Below are 19,778 nucleotides of genomic sequence, written 5' to 3'. Positions count from 1 at the left end.
ATCATTCCTACCAGCCAAGCACCAGAACGTAACAATGGGAATTGTTACTCCCAATCTACACTGAACAACCCCCTCATTGTTTTGAACACTTCTAACAAATATCCTCTTCACCTTTTACTCTTTTGTTCCATGGACTTTAATGTTGCTGACAAGCTTATTATGTGGCACTTCATCAAACGCCTTTGGAAGTCATCTACAGCACATCAACAACATTACCCACATGTATCAGATTCATCAAAAACTCAATTAAGTTTGTTAAACATGATTTGCCTTCAACAATTCCATGCAGACATTCCGTAGTTCATTGTTGTGTCCAGGTGACAGGAAGGGAAATACATACGTCAACCTGGTTATTTCTTTAAAATTATAACTTTATTTTTAAAATGGACAACGGCTTTACCCTGACATGCCTGACTAGCCATGACTCTTACCAGAGGAATTTCACTCCTTCAAAAAACCAGCAGGGACGTTGTTCACTTTAAAGAGGTGCTAAAGCCCCCTGTAGCAGCAGAAAACCCAATGCAAAGAAATATAATTGATGCGCAATCAATTCCACAAAGACGCAGATTGGGTACAACTGTGGCTTTATTGCAGTCAGATGCGTGGCCTCCTGCTGCAGCTGGCAAAATGGCAGGGCAATGGAGGGCATGCATATTTATACAGTTCTTAGTGGGCGGAGCCAGCCGGCAGGGGGTACCGGCGAAACTGTAGTGCAGGTCCTTCCTTACATTCCCTAATACAGTCGTTCACCACATTCACCCCCTGTTAAAAATGAGTCCGGTGGGGGTGATGTGAAACTATAAACACATAGTGCAATTATGTACAGTGTTAAGAAGAAAAAAAAGAAAAAAGTCCATGTTGACGGTCCGGAGTCCGTCAAAGGTTCAGCCGACCCGGTGCTTTGGTGCTTCATTGGGAGCGGTGTAACAATGGCGGTGAAGTCGGTGGTAGAGGTGGCACCAATGGCGGTGGTGGCGATGCTAATGCTGGCCAGTCATCGGGGAACTCCGGGAGGGTGCCGACGGCATATTGAGGATTGGCGTGGAGCAGGTGAACCCTGTCCACCACGGGGTCCGCCTTGTGGAGTCGGATCTACCTACGGAGAAGGACCAGTCCTGGAGCTGCGAGCCAAGTTGGGAGCGACACCCCGGATGTGGACATCCTGGGGAAAGTAAAAACACGTTCATGGGATGTAGCACCATCGATCACACACGAGGCGAGACGTAAAGAACTTCAATCGAGGCTTTATTGAGCAGACTTGTTCAGACTCGTTCCCCAGCAGCTCAGTCACAGAATGCAGCTGTGGGGATTAACCCAGGTTCTTATACCCCGCCTATCTGGGTGGAGCCCAGTAGGCGGCGGATCCAATCGGGATCCAGCATCTGTCCTCCAATGGCTCCTCGGCATTCATGGTGTACCTTATTACCCTTAATACATACCACCACATGGGGCGTGTTTGTAGAAGCCAGATATTTCGAATACAACTAGTATAGGTAAAAGATAGCTGTTTAAGCATATATATTAAGCCCCAGTTTTAAATACCCATTTATACAGCATAATTCACTTTTACTGAGGTCCGTTGTTCTGGCAAATGCATATTTTCAAAGTCAGTGTGACATTAAAACAGCACAGTTGCAGGACAATTTGACACTGCTTGTGCTAATTGTCAAGGACAAGGACTGAATACCATAGCAACATGAAGGCACCATTGTCCACAATGCAGATAACAGCTAAGCTCGCTTAAAACCAGTCTATTGCTGGTAAAGATTAGCAGACTATCACATTACATAACATGTAGACATGAAACAATTAAAAGCTGATGTTGCACATTGAAGATGGACGGCTTGCCATCAAATCAAATGTGTTTGAGTCTAACCCAAACCAATTAGGATTGTATTGGGGTGTGATTAGATGACTTAAGACAGATATGAAAGTGTATAACTGAAAAGTTTCCGCCCGCCATTTTGGTTTTTGTCTTTTGGGGGTTCTGTCAGTCTGTTAGTCTGTGTCAGTGATGTAGTGTACTTTTGACTTTGAGTTTGAGTTTAGCTGAAGATTAGCTCTCTCTCTCTTTTCATGTTTCATTGCCAGACTTTGACCTTTTAAAAGTTACTTTCGAGCTGTCTGCCTAAGCAAAAAAGATAATGTCTGTAATTCTCTGAAAGCTTCGAATTATCTACGAATTGCCTTTTAAATGACTTTCAAATTGTAATCAAGCAACTACAAATAAAACAATTCTTTTTGGCACCTGAGAAGTTTTAACTGAAGTTTCTGCTGAGTCCCAGTATTCGCAAAGTGCTACTGGTAACCGAATAGCAGAAATGATATAAATTCCTTCAACTTTACACAGTCGAATAATACTAGGAATCCAACAACTTGGCATAGTCCAGAAATATTACAAATCTTACAACTTGTCGTATTGCGCCAGGACTTTGATTCATCAACTAAGCTTCCCCCCAACTTGGCTAGTTCGGCAGGTTAAGATCCCTTCAAATTAAAGATTCTCAACAATTGGCGAGCCAGCCAGGAGTTAAGATTCTTTCACATACAGGTTCCTACAATGTTATTAGTGGCGGTGCACAATAGTGACCGGATGGAGTGTAGAGCGTCAGGGAGGACCTCCTGCCAGCGAGAGGCTGGGAGGTTCCTGGACTGTAGGGCCAGCTGGACGGCCCTCCAAACCGTCCCATTCTCCCGTTCTATTTACCGTTTCCCCGGGGGTTGTAGCTGGTCGTCCTGCTGGAGGCTATACCCCTGCTGAGCAGGAACTGACGCAGCTCATCGCTCATGAATGAGGATCCCGTCACTGTGGATGTAAGCGGGGAAACCGAACAGAGCAAAGATGGTGTTGAGGGCTTTGATAACGGTGGCAGACGTCATATCGGGCATGGAATGGCGAAGGGGAATCTGGAGTACTCATCGACCACACTGAGAATGTACATGTTACGGTCGGTGGAGGGGAGGGGCCCTTTGAAATCCACGCTGAGGTGTTCAAAGGGGCGGGAAGCCTTCACCAGGCACGCACGGTCCGGCCGGTAGAATTGCGGCTTGCACTCTGCACAGACCTGGCAGTCCCTGGTGACTATCCTTACTTCCTCGACGGAGTAGGGCAGATTGCGAGCTTTGACCAGATGGTACAATCGAGTGACCCCCGGGTGACAAAGGCTGTTGTATAGGGCCCGGAGTCGGTCTACTTGTGCGCTGGCACATGTACCTCGGGAGAGGGCGTCTGGGGGCTCGTTGAGTTTACCGGGGTGATACAAAATCTCGCAATTATAGATGGAGAGCTCGATTGTCCACCGCAAGATTTTATCATTTTTGATCTTGCCCCGTTGTGTGTTATTGAACATGAAGGCTACCGACCGTTGGTCAGTGAGGAGAGTGAATCTCTTACCGGCCAGGTAATGCCTCCAATGCCGCACAGCTTCAACGATAGCTTGGGCCTCCTTTTCGACGGATGAGTCTCGAATTTCAGAGGCATGAAGGGTGCGGGAAAAGAATGCCATGGGTCTGCCTGCCTGGTTTAGAGTGGCAGCAAGGGCAACGTCTGAAGTGTCGCTTTCTACTTGAAAAGGCAGTGACTCGTCCACTGCCCGCATCCCGGCCTTGGCGATGTCTGCTCTGATGCGGGCGAAAGCGTGTTGTGCCTCGGCCGCGAGAGGGAATTGGGTGGACTGAATGAGTGGGCGGGCCTTGTCCGTATAGTTTGGGACCCACTGGGAGTAGTAGGAAAAGAACCCCAGGCAGTGTTTGAGGGCCTTGGGGCAGTGGGGGAGGGGAAGCTCCATGAGGGGGCGCATGCGATCGGGGTCGGGCCCGAGAAGTCCGTTTTGGACTACATAGCCGAGAATGGCTAACCGGGTCATGCTGAACACACACTTCTCTTTGTTATAGGTCAGGTTGAGAAGAGTGGCAGTGCGGAGGAATTTATCGAGGTTGGCATCGTGGTCCTGCTGGTCATGGCCGCAGATGGTGACATTATCTAAGTACGGAAAGGTGGCCCGCAAACCGTAATGGTCGACCATTCGGTCCATCTTCCTTTGGAAGACCGAGACCCCATTTGTGACACCGAAAGGGACCCTAAGGAAGTGGTAGAGGCGACCATCTGCCTCGAAGGCCGTGTATAGACGGTCCGACTTCCTGATGGGGAGCTGGTGGTAGGCAGATTTCAGGTCAATCGTTGAGAAGACCCGGTACTGCGCAATCTGATTGACCATCTCAGATATGCGTGGGAGGGGGTACGCGTCGAGCTGTATGTACCGATTGATGGTCTGGCTGTAGTCCATGACCATCCTGTGTTTCTCCCCAGTTTTAACCACTACCACTTGGGCTCTCCAGGGGCTGTTGCTGGCCTCGATGATACCCTTCTTAAGCAGCCGCTGGACTTTGGACCTGATGAAGGTCTTGTCCTGGGTGCGGTACCGTCTGCTCCTGGTGGCAACGGGCTTGCAATCCGTAGTTAGATTGGCAAAAAGGGAGGGGGATCGACCTTGAGGGTCGCGAGGCCGCAAACGGTAAGGGGGGGTAAGGGCCCGCCGAATTTGAGGGTGAGGCTCTGGAGGTTGCACTGGAAGTCCAGGCCCAACAGGAGTGCAGCGCAGAGATTAGGAAGGACATAGAGGCGGAAGTTACTAAATTCTACGCCCTGGACAGTGAGGGTGACTGTACAGAAGCCTCGGATCGGGATGGAGTGGGATCTGGAGGCTAGGGAGATCCTTTGACTGGCAGGATGGACCGCGAGTGAGCAGCGCCTTACCGTATCTGGGTGTACAAAGCGTTCGGTGCTCCCGGAGTCCAGCAGGCACGAGGTCGCGTGGCCGTTGATTTTCAACGTCGTCGATGCGGTGGCCAGGTTGTGCGGGCGAGATTGGTTCAGCGTCATCGAAGCGAGCTGCGGGTAGTCATTGGATGCTTCGGGTGTCGAGCGGGTGCGGTTCCAATCTCGGGATGTCCGAAGACACCATGGTGCGCACATTGCGGGGTCGGGGGGACAAGATGGCGGCACCCATGGGGCCCACGTGGCCGAAGGCAGACAAGATGGCGACATCCATTGGTCGCACATGGCCCCGGCAGGAGAAGATAGCGGCTTCCATTGTGCGTTTGACGTGAGGTAGGGGGCGATAGCGGGCGCGATCGGTAGGAAGGGGTAGAAGCGTGGACAGCGTGGCGGGAGGGGTAAGATTGTACATTACGGGATGCGACCATCATGGAGAGCGCCAAGGTTTTCGTCTCCGCCAGTTCGAGCGTGGCCCCTTCCAGTAATCGTTCTTGGATGCGGTCATGAATGCATCGCGCATGAGGAGGTTCACGTGTTCAGCGGCCGTAACGGCCTGACAGTCACAGTCCCGGACGAGTGGAATTAGGGCGCGCCAGAAGTCTTCGTGGACTCACCAGGTAGTTGCGAGCGGGTGATGAGCGTGTTCGCCTTCTGAGCATAGTGTTCTTTAAGGATCTCCATTGCTTTCGCGTAAGTCGTGGCATCTTGGATCAACGGGAACACGCTGGAGCTCAGTCTGCAGTACAGGACGTTATCTTCTGAGCCTCCGTTGGCACGAGGTCCGCAATGTTGATGTAGGCCTCAAAACATGCTAGCCAGTGAGTAAAGTCTTTTCTGGCATCGGGCGAGTGCGGATCCAGCTGCAGGCGATCGGGTTTGATTCTGATATCCATTCTGTGGAAAACTCTGGCTGCAATAAATTGATGAGCAATCAATTGCACAAAGATGCAGATTGGGTACAACTGTGGCTTTATTGCAGTCAGATGCATGGCCTCCTGCTGCAGCTGGTGAAATGGCAGGGCACTGGAGGTCATGCATATTTATACAGTTCTTAGTGGGCAGAGCCAGCCAGCAGGGGCTACCGGCGAACCTGTAGTGCAGGTCCTACCTTACATCCCCTAATACATCGGGAGGCAGAAGGGGGTCATAGATAGCAGCTTCAGGGAATTAGTTACACCAAAGATTGGAGATAGGTGGGTAACTGTAAGAGGGACTGGGAAAAAGCAGTCAGTGCAGGGATCCCCTGCGGTCGTTCCCCTGAGAAACAAGTATACTGCTTTGGATACTTGTGGGGGGACGACTTACCAGGGGTAAGCCATGGGGTACGGGCCTTTGGCACGGAGTCTGTCCCTGTTGCTCAGAAGGGAAGGGGGGAGAGGAGCAGAGCATTAGTAATTGGGGACTCTATAGTCAGGGGCACAGATAGGAGATTTTGTGGGAGCGTGAGAGACTCACGTTTGGTATGTTGCCTCCCAGGTGCAAGGGTACGTGATGTCTCGGATCGTGTTTTCCGGGTCCTTAGGGGGGAGGGGGAGCAGCCCCAAGTCGTGGTCCACATTGGCACGAACGACATAGGTAGGAAAGGGGACAAGGATGTCAGGCAGGCTTTCAGGGAGCTAGGATGGAAGCTCAGAACTAGAACAAACAGAGTTGTTATCTCTGGGTTGTTGCCCGTGCCACGTGATAGTGAGATGAGAAATAGGGAGAGAGAGAATTTAAACACGTGGCTACAGGGATGGTGCAGGCGGGAGGGATTCAGATTTCTGGATAACTGGGGCTCTTTCTGGGGAAGGTGGGACCTCTACAGACAGGATGGTCTACATCTGAACCTGAGGGGCACAAATATCCTGGGGGGGAGATTTGTTAGTGCTCTTTGGGGGGGTTTAAACTAATGCAGCAGGGGCATGGGAACCTGGATTGTAGTTTTAGGGTAAGGGAGAATGAGAGTATAGAGGTCAGGAGCACAGATTTGACGTCGCAGGAGGGGGCCAGTGTTCAGGTAGGTGGTTTGAAGTGTGTCTACTTCAATGCCGGGAGTATACGAAACAAGGTAGGGGAACTGGCAGCATGGGTTGGTACCTGGGACTTCGATGTTGTGGCCATTTCGGAGACATGGATAGAGCAGGGACAGGAATGGATGTTGCAGGTTCCGGGGTTTAGGTGTTTTAGTAAGCTCAGAGAAGGAGGCAAAAGAGGGGGAGGTGTGGCGCTGCTAGTCAAGAGCAGTATTACGGTGGCGGAGGGGATGCTAGATGGGGATTCTTCTTCCGAGGTAGTATGGGCTGAAGTTAGAAACAGGAAAGGAGAGGTCACCCTGTTGGGAGTTTTTTATAGGCCTCCTAATAGTTCTTGGGATGTAGAGGAAAGGATGGCGAAGATGATTCTGGATAAGAGCGAAAGTAACAGGGTAGTCATTATGGGAGACTTTAACTTTCCAAATATTGACTGGAAAAGATATAGTTCGAGTACAATAGATGGGTCGTTTTTTGTACAGTGTGTGCAGGAGGGTTTCCTGAAACAATATGTTGACAGGCCAACAAGAGGCGAGGCCACGTTGGATTTGGTTTTGGGTAATGAACCAGGCCAGGTGTTGGATTTGGAGGTAGGAGAGCACTTTGGGGACAGTGACCACAATTCGGTGACGTTTACGTTAATGATGGAAAGGGATAAGTATACACCGCAGGGCAAGAGTTATAGCTGGGGGAAGGGCAATTATGATGCCATTAGACGTGACTTGGGGGGGATAAGGTGGAGAAGTAGGCTGCAAGTGTTGGACACACTGGATAAGTGGGGCTTGTTCAAGGATCAGCTACTGCGTGTTCTTGATAAGTATGTACCGGTCAGACAGGGAGGAAGGCGTCGAGCGAGGGAACCGTGGTTTACCAAGGAAGTGGAATCTCTTGTTAAGAGGAAGAAGGAAGCCTATGTGAAGATGAAGTGTGAAGTTTCGGTTGGGGCGATGGATAGTTACAAGGTAGCGAGGAAGGATCTAAAGAGAGAGCTAAGACGAGCAAGGAGGGGACATGAGAAGTATTTGGCAGGAAGGATCAAGGAAAACCCAAAAGCTTTCTATAGGTATGTCAGGAATAAGCGAATGACTAGGGAAAGAGTAGGACCAGTCAAGGACAGGGATGGGAAATTGTGTGTGGAGTCTGAAGAGATAGGCGAGATACTAAATGAATATTTTTCGTCAGTATTCACTCAGGAAAAAGTTAATGTTGTGGAGGAGAATGCTGAGCCCCAGGCTAATAGAATAGATGGCATTGAGGTACGTAGGGAAGAGGTGTTGGCAATTCTGGACAGGCTGAAAATAGATAAGTCCCCGGGACCTGATGGGATTTATCCTAGGATTCTCTGGGAGGCCAGGGACGAGATTGCTGGACCTTTGGCTTTGATTTTTATGTCATCATTGGCTACAGGAATAGTGCCAGAGGACTGGAGGACAGCAAATGTGGTCCCTTTGTTCAAAAAGGGGAGCAGAGACAACCCCGGCAACTATAGACCGGTGAGCCTCACGTCTGTAGTGGGTAAAGTCTTGGAGGGGATTATAAGAGACAAGATTTATAATCATCTAGATAGGAATAATATGATCAGGGATAGTCAGCATGGCTTTGTGAAGGGTAGGTCATGCCTCACAAACCTTATTGAGTTCTTTGAGAAGGTGACTGAACAGGTAGACGAGGGTAGAGCAGTTGATGAGGTGTATATGGATTTCAGCAAAGCGTTTGATAAGGTTCCCCACGGTAGGCTATTGCAAAAAATACGGAGGCTGGGGATTGAGGGTGATTTAGAGATGTGGATCAGAAATTGGCTAGCTGAAAGAAGACAGAGGGTGGTGGTTGATGGGAAATGTTCAGAATGGAGTACAGTCACAAGTGGAGTACCACAAGGATCTGTTCTGGGGCCGTTGCTGTTTGTCATTTTTATCAATGACCTAGAGGAAGGCGCAGAAGGGTGGGTGAGTAAATTTGCAGACGATACTAAAGTCGGTGGTGTTGTCGATAGTGTGGAAGGATGTAGCAGGTTACAGAGGGATATAGATAAGCTGCAGAGCTGGGCTGAGAGGTGGCAAATGGAGTTTAATGTAGAGAAGTGTGAGGTGATTCACTTTGGAAGGAATAACAGGAATGTGGAATATTTGGCTAATGGTAAAGTTCTTGAAAGTGTGGATGAGCAGAGGGATCTAGGTGTCCATGTACATAGATCCCTGAAAGTTGCCACCCAGGTTGATAGGGTTGTGAAGAAGGCCTATGGAGTGTTGGCCTTTATTGGTAGAGGGATTGAGTTCCGGAGTCGGGAGGTCATGTTGCAGCTGTACAGAACTCTGGTACGGCCGCATTTGGAGTATTGCGTACAGTTCTGGTCACCGCATTATAGGAAGGACGTGGAGGCTTTGGAGCGGGTGCAGAGGAGATTTACCAGGATGTTGCCTGGTATGGAGGGAAAATCTTATGAGGAAAGGCTGATGGACTTGAGGTTGTTTTCGTTGGAGAGAAGAAGGTTAAGAGGAGACTTAATAGAGGCATACAAAATGATCAGGGGGTTGGATAGGGTGGACAGTGAGAGCCTTCTCCCGCGGATGGATATGGCTGGCACGAGGGGACATAACTTTAAACTGAGGGGTAATAGATATAGGACAGAGGTCAGAGGTAGGTTCTTTACGCAAAGAGTAGTGAGGCCGTGGAATGCCCTACCTGCTACAGTAGTGAACTCGCCAACATTGAGGGCATTTAAAAGTTTATTGGATAAACATATGGATGATAATGGCATAGTGTAGGTTAGATGGCTTTTGTTTCGGTGCAACATCGTGGGCCGAAGGGCCTGTACTGCGCTGTATTGTTCTATGTTCTAATACGGTGGTTTACCACAATACCAAAACCCTTAACATTTACACACAAAATAGGAGCAGAAGTAGGTCATTTGGCCCCTCGAGCCTGCCCGCCATTCAATAAGATTATGGCTAATCTGTTTGTGTTGAGCTCCATGTTCCCCATTTACCGCCAATAGCTTTTGATTCCCTTGCTGAACAAGGATCTAATTACCATCTCCTTAAAGAATATTCAATGACCTCACTTCCACCACCTTCTGAGGTAGAGAGTTCCAAAGTCGCACAACCCTCTGAGAGAAAAAAAATTCTCCTCATCTCTGCCCTGTAAGGGCGGCCCCCAATTTAAATTAGTGCCCCCTAGTTCTGGACTCACCCACTAGAAGAAACATCCCTTTCAACGTCTACATTGTCAATACCATCCAGGATCTTCAATCAGGTCACCCCTCGCTCTTCTAAACTCCAATGGAAACAAGTCCAGCCTTTCCAACCTACCCTCATAAGACAACCTGCTCATTCCCGGTATAAATCTAATAAACGTCCTCTGAACCGCCTGCAATGCATTTACATCCTTCCTTAAATAAGGAGACCAAAACTAGTTTTTGGAATGCGGCGTCACCAATGCCCTGTAGAACTGACTTTTATGCTCAATTACTCTTGTAATTAAGGGTAGCATTTGATTGGTTTTTTTCATTACATGCTGCCCATGCATACTAATGTTTTGTGTCTCATGCACAGGAATACCTAAATTCCTCTGCACTTCAGCACTCTGCAATCATTCTCCGTCTAATATACTGCTTTTTTATTCTCCTCTGTCAAAGTGAACAACTTCACACTTTTGCACATTATACTCCATCTGCCAGATTTTTAGCCCACTCACTCAAGCTATCTATATCTATCTGAAAACTCCATATGTCTGTCTTCTTCACAACATACTTTCCTACCTATTTTGCATTGTCTGAAAATTAGCTACCATACCTTCACTCCCCTCATCTAAGTCATTGATCTAAATTATGAAAAGCTGAGGTTCCAGCACAGCCCCTAGAGAACTCCAGTTGTCACATCTTGCCAATCAGACAAACTCCAAATTATGCATGCTCTCTTGTTCTCTGCCAACCAGCCAATTTTCAATCCAGGCTAATATATTGTCCCGTACATCATGAACTTTTATCTTTTATAATAATCTTTGATGTGGCACCTGATCAAATGCTTCCTGGAAATCCAAATACAGTACATCTACAGACTCCCCTCTATCCACAGCACATGTCACTCCTTCAGAGAACTCTACTAAATTGGTTGAACATGATTTACCTTTCATAAAAGCATGTTGACTCTTCCCGATTACCGTGCCTACCTATAATCTCCTTAATGATGAATTCTAACACCTTCCCACGACATATGTCAGCTAACTGGTTTATAGTTTCCTGTTTACTGCCTTCCTCCCTTCTTGAGTAGAAGGGTTATATTTGCTACTTTCCAGTCTGATGGAACGTTTCCAGAAAAGTAACACCAACGCATCTACTACCTCATTCGTCACCGCTTGTAAGATCCTGGGATGAAGGCCATCAAGACCTCCGGAGACTTGTTAGCCCCCAGCTCCATCAGTTTTCTCAGTACTGCTTCCCTTGTGATTTTAATTTGATCAAGTTCCTCTCTCCCCTCCACCTCCCGATTTACAGTTAATACTTGAATGTTTCCTATACTCTCTAAAGTGAATAGGAAAGCAAAATATCTCTTCATTTCATCCACCATTTCTTTGTTATCTACTAATAACTGGCCATTCTCACTCTTTAGAGAACCAACACTCATTTTACTTACTCTTTTCCTCTTTAAATACCTGTAGAAATTCTTGCCATCTGTTTTTACATTCCTAGCGAGCTTCCTCTTATAGCGGAGATTTTCAGCTTCTGTTTTCGGGGGACCGGAATTTGGGAGGGGCGTAAAATCGCATGGGAGTTCCAAAGCAGCTTTTGTGCCTTCAGGATTTCTTGTTGCGATTGTTCCCCCTTCACCAATGAGATAAAGGGGATCCTTATTTGCAGCACGGTAGCACAGTGGCTAGCACAGTTGCTTCACAGCTCCAGGGTCCAAGGCTTGGGTCACTGTCTGTGCGGAGTCTGCACGTTCTCCCCGTGGCTGCATGGGTTTCCTCCGGGTGCTCCGGTTTCCTCCCACAGTCCAAAGATGTGCGGGTTAGGTGGATTGGCCCTGATAAATTGCCCTTAGTGTTGAAAAGGTGAGGTTGGGCGGTTGCGGTGATGCCTTGCTAGCCGCACGTTTCGGCGGCTCCAGCTCCGACGGACCTTCGGGCTCTTTTAAGAGCCCCAACGGGAAATTTTTGGGCGACGCAACCTGGTGTGGGGTGAGTGAAAAGGGAGTCCCCCCCCAACGAAGGAGGAAAAAACCGGCGGCGGCGGCTGCAGCGAGAGGAATCGTCGACCAAAGAGACAGAAAGGGAGAAGCACAAGATGGCGGCGGAGAAAGCGCAGGCGACATGGGGGCCCGAGCAGGATGAACTTTTGAGACGGTGCGTGGAGCTACTAAAGAGGGAGGTGCTGACCCCGATGCTACAGGCAATTGAGGGGCTCAAGAAGACACAAAAGACCCAGGAGACAGAGCTCCACGTGGCGGAGGAGAAGGTGACGGAAAATGAGGACGAGATCCTGGGCCTGGCGGTCAAAACACAGACGCACGAGGCACTTCATAAAAAGTGTACTGAAAGGATCGAGGCCCTAGAAAACGGAGCGCGAAGGAAGAACCTTCGGATACTGGGTCTCCCTGAGGGTGTGGAAGGAGTGGACTGCGGAGCTTATGCAAGTACGATGCTGAGCTCACTGATGGGTGCTGAGGCCCCTACGGGCCCCTTGGAGGTGGAGTGGGCACATCGGATCCCGGCGAGAAGACCAAAAGCGGGAGAACCACCCAGGGCAATAATCGTGCAATTTCACCGCCTTAAGGATAGAGAAGAGGTCCTGAGATGGGCTAAAAAGGTGCGGAGTAGCAGATGGGAGAATGCAGTGGTACGGGTGTACCAGGATTGGAGTGCGGAGGTGGCGAGAAGGAGGGCGAGTTTTAACCGAGCCAAGGAGGTGTTGCATAAAAAGAAGGTGAAGTTCGGGATGCTGCAGCCGGCAAGACTATGGGTCACGTATCAGGAGAGACACCATTATTTCGAGACGGCGGAGGAAGCATGGACCTTTATTAAAGAGGAGAAATTGGATCGGAACTGAGGGACTGATGCTGCAGGAAATGTTATTGTTAATGTTATGGTTGATGTTAATAGAGAAGTAAATTGGGAAGGGGGGAGACATTGGGAAATGTGGGCGCCGGTGAGGGGGGAAAGACGGGACATAGATGGAGAATGAGGAAGGGGAGGGGGAGGGGAAAGGGAGCTGCGCCACAAGAGGCGGGTCAGGTAAAGGGATGTTCCCGCGCCAGAAAGAATATGGCGGGAAGACAGGCGCAAGGCGGATGGGAGTTACCCACACGGGGGGGTCGAGGAGTGAGCAGGAGTAGCCGGGGTCAGTTGAAGTCAGCTGACTTACGGAAGTAATATGGGGGGAGCAATCACGCTAGAAAGAGATCTAGCGGGGGGCGGGGGGGGAGGGGGGGACAACTGGGTTGCTGCTGCGGAAATCCAAAAGGAAATGGCTAAAGAGTGGGTGGGCGGGGATGGTATGCGACCCTGGGGGAGCGAGTGGGAGCGCGGAGGCGGGATATGACTGGCCTAGAGAAGGTAATGGCTAGTCGACACGGGAGGGGGGCAGGTAGCCCCTAGTGAGGCTGATCACATGGAACGTGAGAGGCCTGAACGGACCGATAAAAAGGGCCCGAGTGCTCGCGCATTTGAAAGAACTAAGGGCAGACGTGTTTATGCTCCAAGAGACGCACCTAAAGGTGGCGGACCAAGTTAGGTTAAGGAAAGGATGGGTGGGACAGGTGTTCCACTCAGGACTAGACGCAAAGAACAGAGGGGTGGCCATATTGGTGGGGAAACGGGTAGCATTTGAAGCAAAGAACATCGTAGCAGATAGCGGAGGTAGATATGTAATGGTGAGTGGCAGGCTGGAGGGAATGGAGGTCGTGTTGGTTAATGTATATGCCCTGAACTGGGACGATGCGGGATTTATGAGACGGATGCTGGGGCGTATACCGGACCTGGAGGTAGGAAACTTGATATTAGGAGGGGACTTTAATACTGTGCTGGACCCGGGGCTAGATAGATCCAGCTCAAGGACCAGAAGAAGGCCGGCAGCGGCCAAGGTGCTTAAGGGGTTTATGGACCAAATGGGGGGAGTGGATCCATGGCGATTTCTTAGACCTAGGGCTAGGGAGTTCTCCTTCTTCTCCCATGTCCATAAAGTGTACTCCCGGATAGATTTTTTTGTTTTGGGAAGGTCGTTGATCTCTAGGGTGGAAGAAGCTGAATATTCAGCCATAGCGGTTTCGGACCATGCCCCACATTGGGTGAACCTGGAATTAGGAGAGGAAAGGGAGCAGAGAGCACTCTGGCGATTAGATGTGGGATTGATGGCGGATGAGGGAGTGTGTGCAAGAGTGCGGGGGTGTATCGAGAGATACCTGGAGGTCAATGACGACGGCGAGGTCCCTGTGGGAGTGGTATGAGAAGCACTAAAAGCGGTGGTCAGAGGAGAGCTGATCTTCATTGGGGCCCACAAAAGGAAAACAGAGGCCAAGGAAAGGGAAAGATTACTGGGGGAGATTTTAAGGGTGGATAGGGAATTTGCAGAGACCCCGGAGGAGGAACTGTACAGGGAGAGGAGACGACTCCGGACGGAGTTTGACCTTCTGACCACCAGAAAGGCGGAGGTGCTGTGGAGGAAAGCACAGGGGAGGAGGTATGAATATGGGGAAAAGGCTAGTCGCCTGCTGGCTCATCAATTGCGAAAGAGGACAGCAGCGAGGGAGATAGGAGGAATTAGAGGTGAAAAGGGAGACACGGTGCGAAGAGCAGGAAAGATAAATGAGGTGTTCAAGACCTTTTATGAGGGACTGTATAGGTCTCAACCCCCAGAGGGAGAGGAGGGGATGCGGCAGTTCCTGGATCAATTGAGGTTCCCGAGGGTGGAGGAGCAGGAGGTGGTAGGCCTGGGGGCACCGATTGGGGTGGACGAGGTAATTAAGGGACTGGGGAGCATGCAAGCAGGGAAGGCTCCGGGACCAGACGGGTTCCCGGTGGAATTTTACAGGAAATATGTGGACTTGTTGGCCCCGTTGATGGTGAGGACATTCAATGAGGCCAGGGAAGGAGGGACTTTACCCCCGACAATGTCGGAGGCGACGATATCGCTAATTTTGAAGAGGGATAAAGATCCGTTGCAGTGCGGGTCCTATAGACCTATTTCATTATTGAATGTGGACGCCAAATTGCTGGCAAAGGTACTGGCATCGAGGATAGAGGACTGTGTCCCGGGGGTGGTGCACGAAGACCAGACAGGGTTGGTAAAAGGGAGACAACTGAATGTGAACGTGCGACGACTATTAGGGGTGATGATGATGCCCCCAGTGGAGGGGGAGGCAGAGATAGTGGCGGCAAGGGATGCAGAGAAGGCATTTGATAGGGTGGAGTGGGAGTATTTATGGGAAGTGTTAAGGAGGTTTGGGTTCGGGAACGGGTTTATTAGCTGGGTCAAACTTCTTTATGGGGCCCCAACGGCAAGTGTAGTTACGGGTCGACAAAGATCGGAGTATTTCCGACTATATAGGGGAACAAGACAGGGATGCTCGCTGTCTCCATTGTTGTTCGCGTTGGGAATTGAACCTCTGGCCATGGTGTTGAGAGACTCCAGGAAATGGAGAGGGGTGATTAGAGGGGGAGAGGAACACCGAGTCTCGCTATACGCAGATGACCTATTGTTATACGTGTCGGACCCAGCGGGGGGGGATGATGGAGGTTATGCGAATGTTGAGGGAGTTCGGGGATTTCTCGGGGTATAGGCTAAACATGGGAAAGAGTGAATTATTTGTGATACATCCAGGGGACCAGAGTAGAGAGATAGAAGGCCTGCCTCTAAGGAAAGTGGAAAGGAACTTCCGATACCTGGGGATTCAGATCGCTAGGAGTTGGGGAACCTTGCACAGACTTAATCTGACACGGCTGGTAGAACAAATGGAGGAGGACTTCAAGAGGTGGGACATGCAGCCTCTGTCGCTGGCAGGCAGGGTGCAGGCAATTAAGATGATGGTCCTCCCGAGGTTCTTATTTGTATTTCAATGTCTCCCTATACTAATCACTAAGACCTTTTTCAATAAAATAGACAGGAGCATCACGAGCTTCGTGTGGGCAGGGAAAGTTCCGAGAGTAAGGAGGGGGTTCCTTCAGCGTAGCAGGGACAGAGGAGGGTTGGCACTACCGAACTTGGGCGATTACTATTGGGCCGCCAATGTGGCAATGATACGTAAATGGATGATGGAGGGTGAGGGAGCGGCGTGGAAAAGACTGGAGAGAAAGTCCTGTAAAGGGACAAGTTTAGAGGCGCTGGTGACGGCGCCGCTACCGTTCTCGCCAAAAAAGTTTACCACGAACCCGGTGGTGGCGGCAACATTGAATATCTGGGGACAGTGGAGGCGACAGAGAGGGGTGCGGGGAGCCCTGGTGGGGTCCCCAATTAGGAACAACCATAGGTTCGCCCCAGGAAGAATGGATGGAGGATTTCAGAGCTGGCACCAGTTGGGAATTAGGAGGGTGGGAGATTTATTTATAGATGGGACTTTTGCGAGCTTGGGAGCATTGGAGGAAAAGTATAAGTTGCCCCGGGGAAACTTTCTGAGATATATGCAGGTGAGGGCGTTTACTAGACAACAGGTGAGGGAATTTCCGCTGCTCCCGACACAGGGGACTCAGGACAGAGTGCTTTCAGGGGTGTGGGTCGGAGAGGGCAAGGTGTCAGAGATATACCGAGAGATGAGGGAAGAGGGGGAGGAGTCGGTGGGCGAACTAAAAGGAAAGTGGGAAGAGGAGCTAGGGGAGGAGATTGAGGAAAGTATGTGGGCTGATGCCCTAAGCAGGGTAAACTCCTCTTCCTCATGCGCCAGGCTTAGCCTGATTCAATTCAAGGTGCTACATAGAGCACACATAACGGGAGCAAGATTGAGCAGGTACTTTGGAGTGGAGGACAAATGTGGGAGGTGCGGCGGAAGCCCGGCAAACCACGCACATATGTTTTGGGTGTGCCCGGCACTGGAGGGGTATTGGAAGGGAGTGACGGGAGTGATTTCGAAGGTGGTGAAGGCCCGGGTCAAACCAGGCTGAGGGCTAGCTCTATTTGGAGTTGCGGATGAGCCAGGAGTGTAGGAGGCGAAAGAGGCCGACGTTGTGGCCTTTGCGTCCCTAGTAGCCCGGCGTAGGATCCTACTCATGTGGAAGGAGGCGAAACCCCCCGGACTGGAGGCCTGGGTAAACGATATGGCGGGGTTCATTAAACTGGAGCAGATAAAGTTTGCACTGAGAGGATCGGCTCAAGGGTTCACCAGGCGGTGGCAGCCATTTCTCGACTACCTAGGGGAAGGTTAGAGGGAAGACAAATGACCAGCAGCAGCAACCCGGGGGGGGGGGGGGGGCGGGGGGGGGGGGGGAGGGGGGAGGGAGGGGGATTTAGTTTAGTTTATGTCAAACGATAATGGGGTTTAGTTATTTGTGTATTGTTAAAATTTCTTTACTGTTACGTTTGCTTTGTAAGAGGGAAAAAAATTGTTGTTTGGGAAAAAGTTTTCAATAAAATATTTTTTTTTTTAAAAGAAAAGGTGAGGTTGGGTTACAGGGATAGGGTGGAGGTGTGGGCTTAAGTGGGGTGCTCTTTCCAAGAATCGGTGCAGACTCGATCGGCCGAATGGCCTCCTTCTGCACTGTAAATTCTATGATTTGTATCATTAAATGTCATGATCAGATCCCCCACTTTAAATCGTGCATTCAAGTTGGCATGTGCACATGCCAACGTGAATCACGACAGGTCCTCCTGTAAGGGCCCTTCCTTTTTAATAGAATATAGAACATAGAACAGCACAGTACAGGTCCTTCCGCCCACGATGTTGTGCCGACCATTTATCCTAATCTAAGGTATAGAACGTAGAACAGTACATCTTATTTTCCCTTTCTTTTAGTTTTGCGATCACATTTTTGATCCATGGATGATTAATGGGCATGTGGATTTAAGGGAAGCAGCCTGTAACTTTAATTCGCGTAAAAGAATTCAGAAACCTGTGCAAGTTTAAACTGGAGTAGCCACCAACAATGAGAGAGATGGGCTGAGACTCGGTTTGATTGATTTGGCTGGTGGCCAATAAATTAGCCCAAAATGCTGTGCTCTGCCCAGTAACAGGTGGTGATTGGATCTTATCCTACTGAAATGGTTCAGGGACCTAAGGACGTAAAAAGATCCAGCTAAATCTTTCCAGAAAGCCATTGCTAATCCTCTCCAGAAGGCCTGCTGCCTGGGAGTACTGCATTTTCTAAACCACAGAGACCTGAAGACAAACCACAAACTGAAAGCAAGGGTTGATGAAACAAAGATTCTGTTCTCCAGGAAAGGTGTGAGGTATTTTAAAACTGCAGGAAAGACCAGTACAGGCAGCAAAACAAAAACTGTGGCCTACAAGCTTACTGTGAAGAAAGCATACTAAGAACCATCACCTGAAGCAAAAACTCTTTTCTTTTTCACTTATGTTTTTTCTCTTCCTCTTTCCACTCCTCTGTGTTTGTCTGTCTTGTGGGTGTGTGTAGAGGGTGGGGAGGCAAGTTAAATTGCTGGGTCAACCTTTGCGATACATGCCACATCGGCCGACCTTCGTGACCCACGCCGCTGCCTTTCATAACACAAAATTACCTTTCATGCAAAAGCCTGATCTGAAACTTCTCTCATTTGCCTGTATTTCCCTGCATATAACGCATGAGCTTTGCATCTTTATTTGCATTGGCACAAGTGACAAGTGACTCAATTGGGACCTTGGATTCATGTTGCATTACATTCACCCCCCACCATCTGGCCTGAGTTTGCGAAATCCTACCAACTGTCCTGGCTTGAGACAATTCACACCTAATTTGTGACAATAAGCGAATTTCATTTCATTTAACCTGGGATTACCCCTCTCCCTGGATCTGTAAAGACTTAATTACCTGCAAATATTCGCATTCAAAGCATCGTCTTGCATCTTTGACTTTGTCTATACATATGTTTCTGGAACATACCTCTTCATTCACCTGAGGAAGGAGCAGTGCTCCGAAAGCTAATGATTTGAAACAAACCTATTGGACTTTAATCTGGTGTTGTAAGATTTAATACTGTGCTCACCCCTGTCCAATGCCAGCATCTCTACATCACAAGTGACAAAGTCATACCTCAAGAAATCAACTTTATACTAATTTGTTCCCAAGTTAAAGCTCTTCTTTGCAGCCATTAACCAGAGGCACTGGAGCTCTGTAGAGCTAACATTAGCACTGCTCTATCTTGCCTTGGACTGTCCTGAGAAGCTCTCGCTAACAGATTCAGATGAATGAACCTGTCCAGTAGGTAAACTGCTTATTTGTGTCTCTGGCCGTCTCGTAAAACAATTAATCTAGCGCTGCTGCCTCACGGCGCAGAGGACCTGTGTTCGATCCCGGCTCCGGGTCACTGTCCATGTGGAGTTTGTACATTCTCCCTGTGTCTGCGTGGGTCTCACCCCACAACCTAAAGATGTGCAGGGTACACAACCTAAAAATTGCCCCTTAATTGGAAAAAAAAAATTGGGTACTCTAAATTTATTTAAAAAAAGAAAACAATTCATCACAATCCTCTTGCCTTGCTTGCCAGCAGCAAGAAAATGCAAGAAGCTCTCCTCCATGATTTGGTGTCAAAAGCACGTACACAGCATGTTTGCTCGTTGCTGCTGACTGGTGTTGTGTTTGGTCCTTTGCACCTTCCGAAGGAATCCACCAAATACTTCGACATGTCCAATCCAGAATCTTTAATTGAGTCTCGTGTGGTAAGATAGCAATCTGCTACAGAGCACGTTATCATGGAGTCTGCCAACTACTCCTCTGGAACTTGCACCTCGCACTGACCATTCACTTGCATGTCTTATTACCCTCTCAATCTTCTTCTGAAGATGGCCGGCTGTGTCTCCTCTTATATGGAAATCACAGGTCACATGACCTTGATCTAGAGAGTGCATGGTGTC

Source organism: Scyliorhinus torazame, chromosome 8 (assembly GCF_047496885.1).
Source record: "Scyliorhinus torazame isolate Kashiwa2021f chromosome 8, sScyTor2.1, whole genome shotgun sequence".
Taxonomy (NCBI): Eukaryota; Metazoa; Chordata; class Chondrichthyes; order Carcharhiniformes; family Scyliorhinidae; genus Scyliorhinus; species Scyliorhinus torazame.
Note: the sequence above shows the minus strand (reverse complement) of the source record.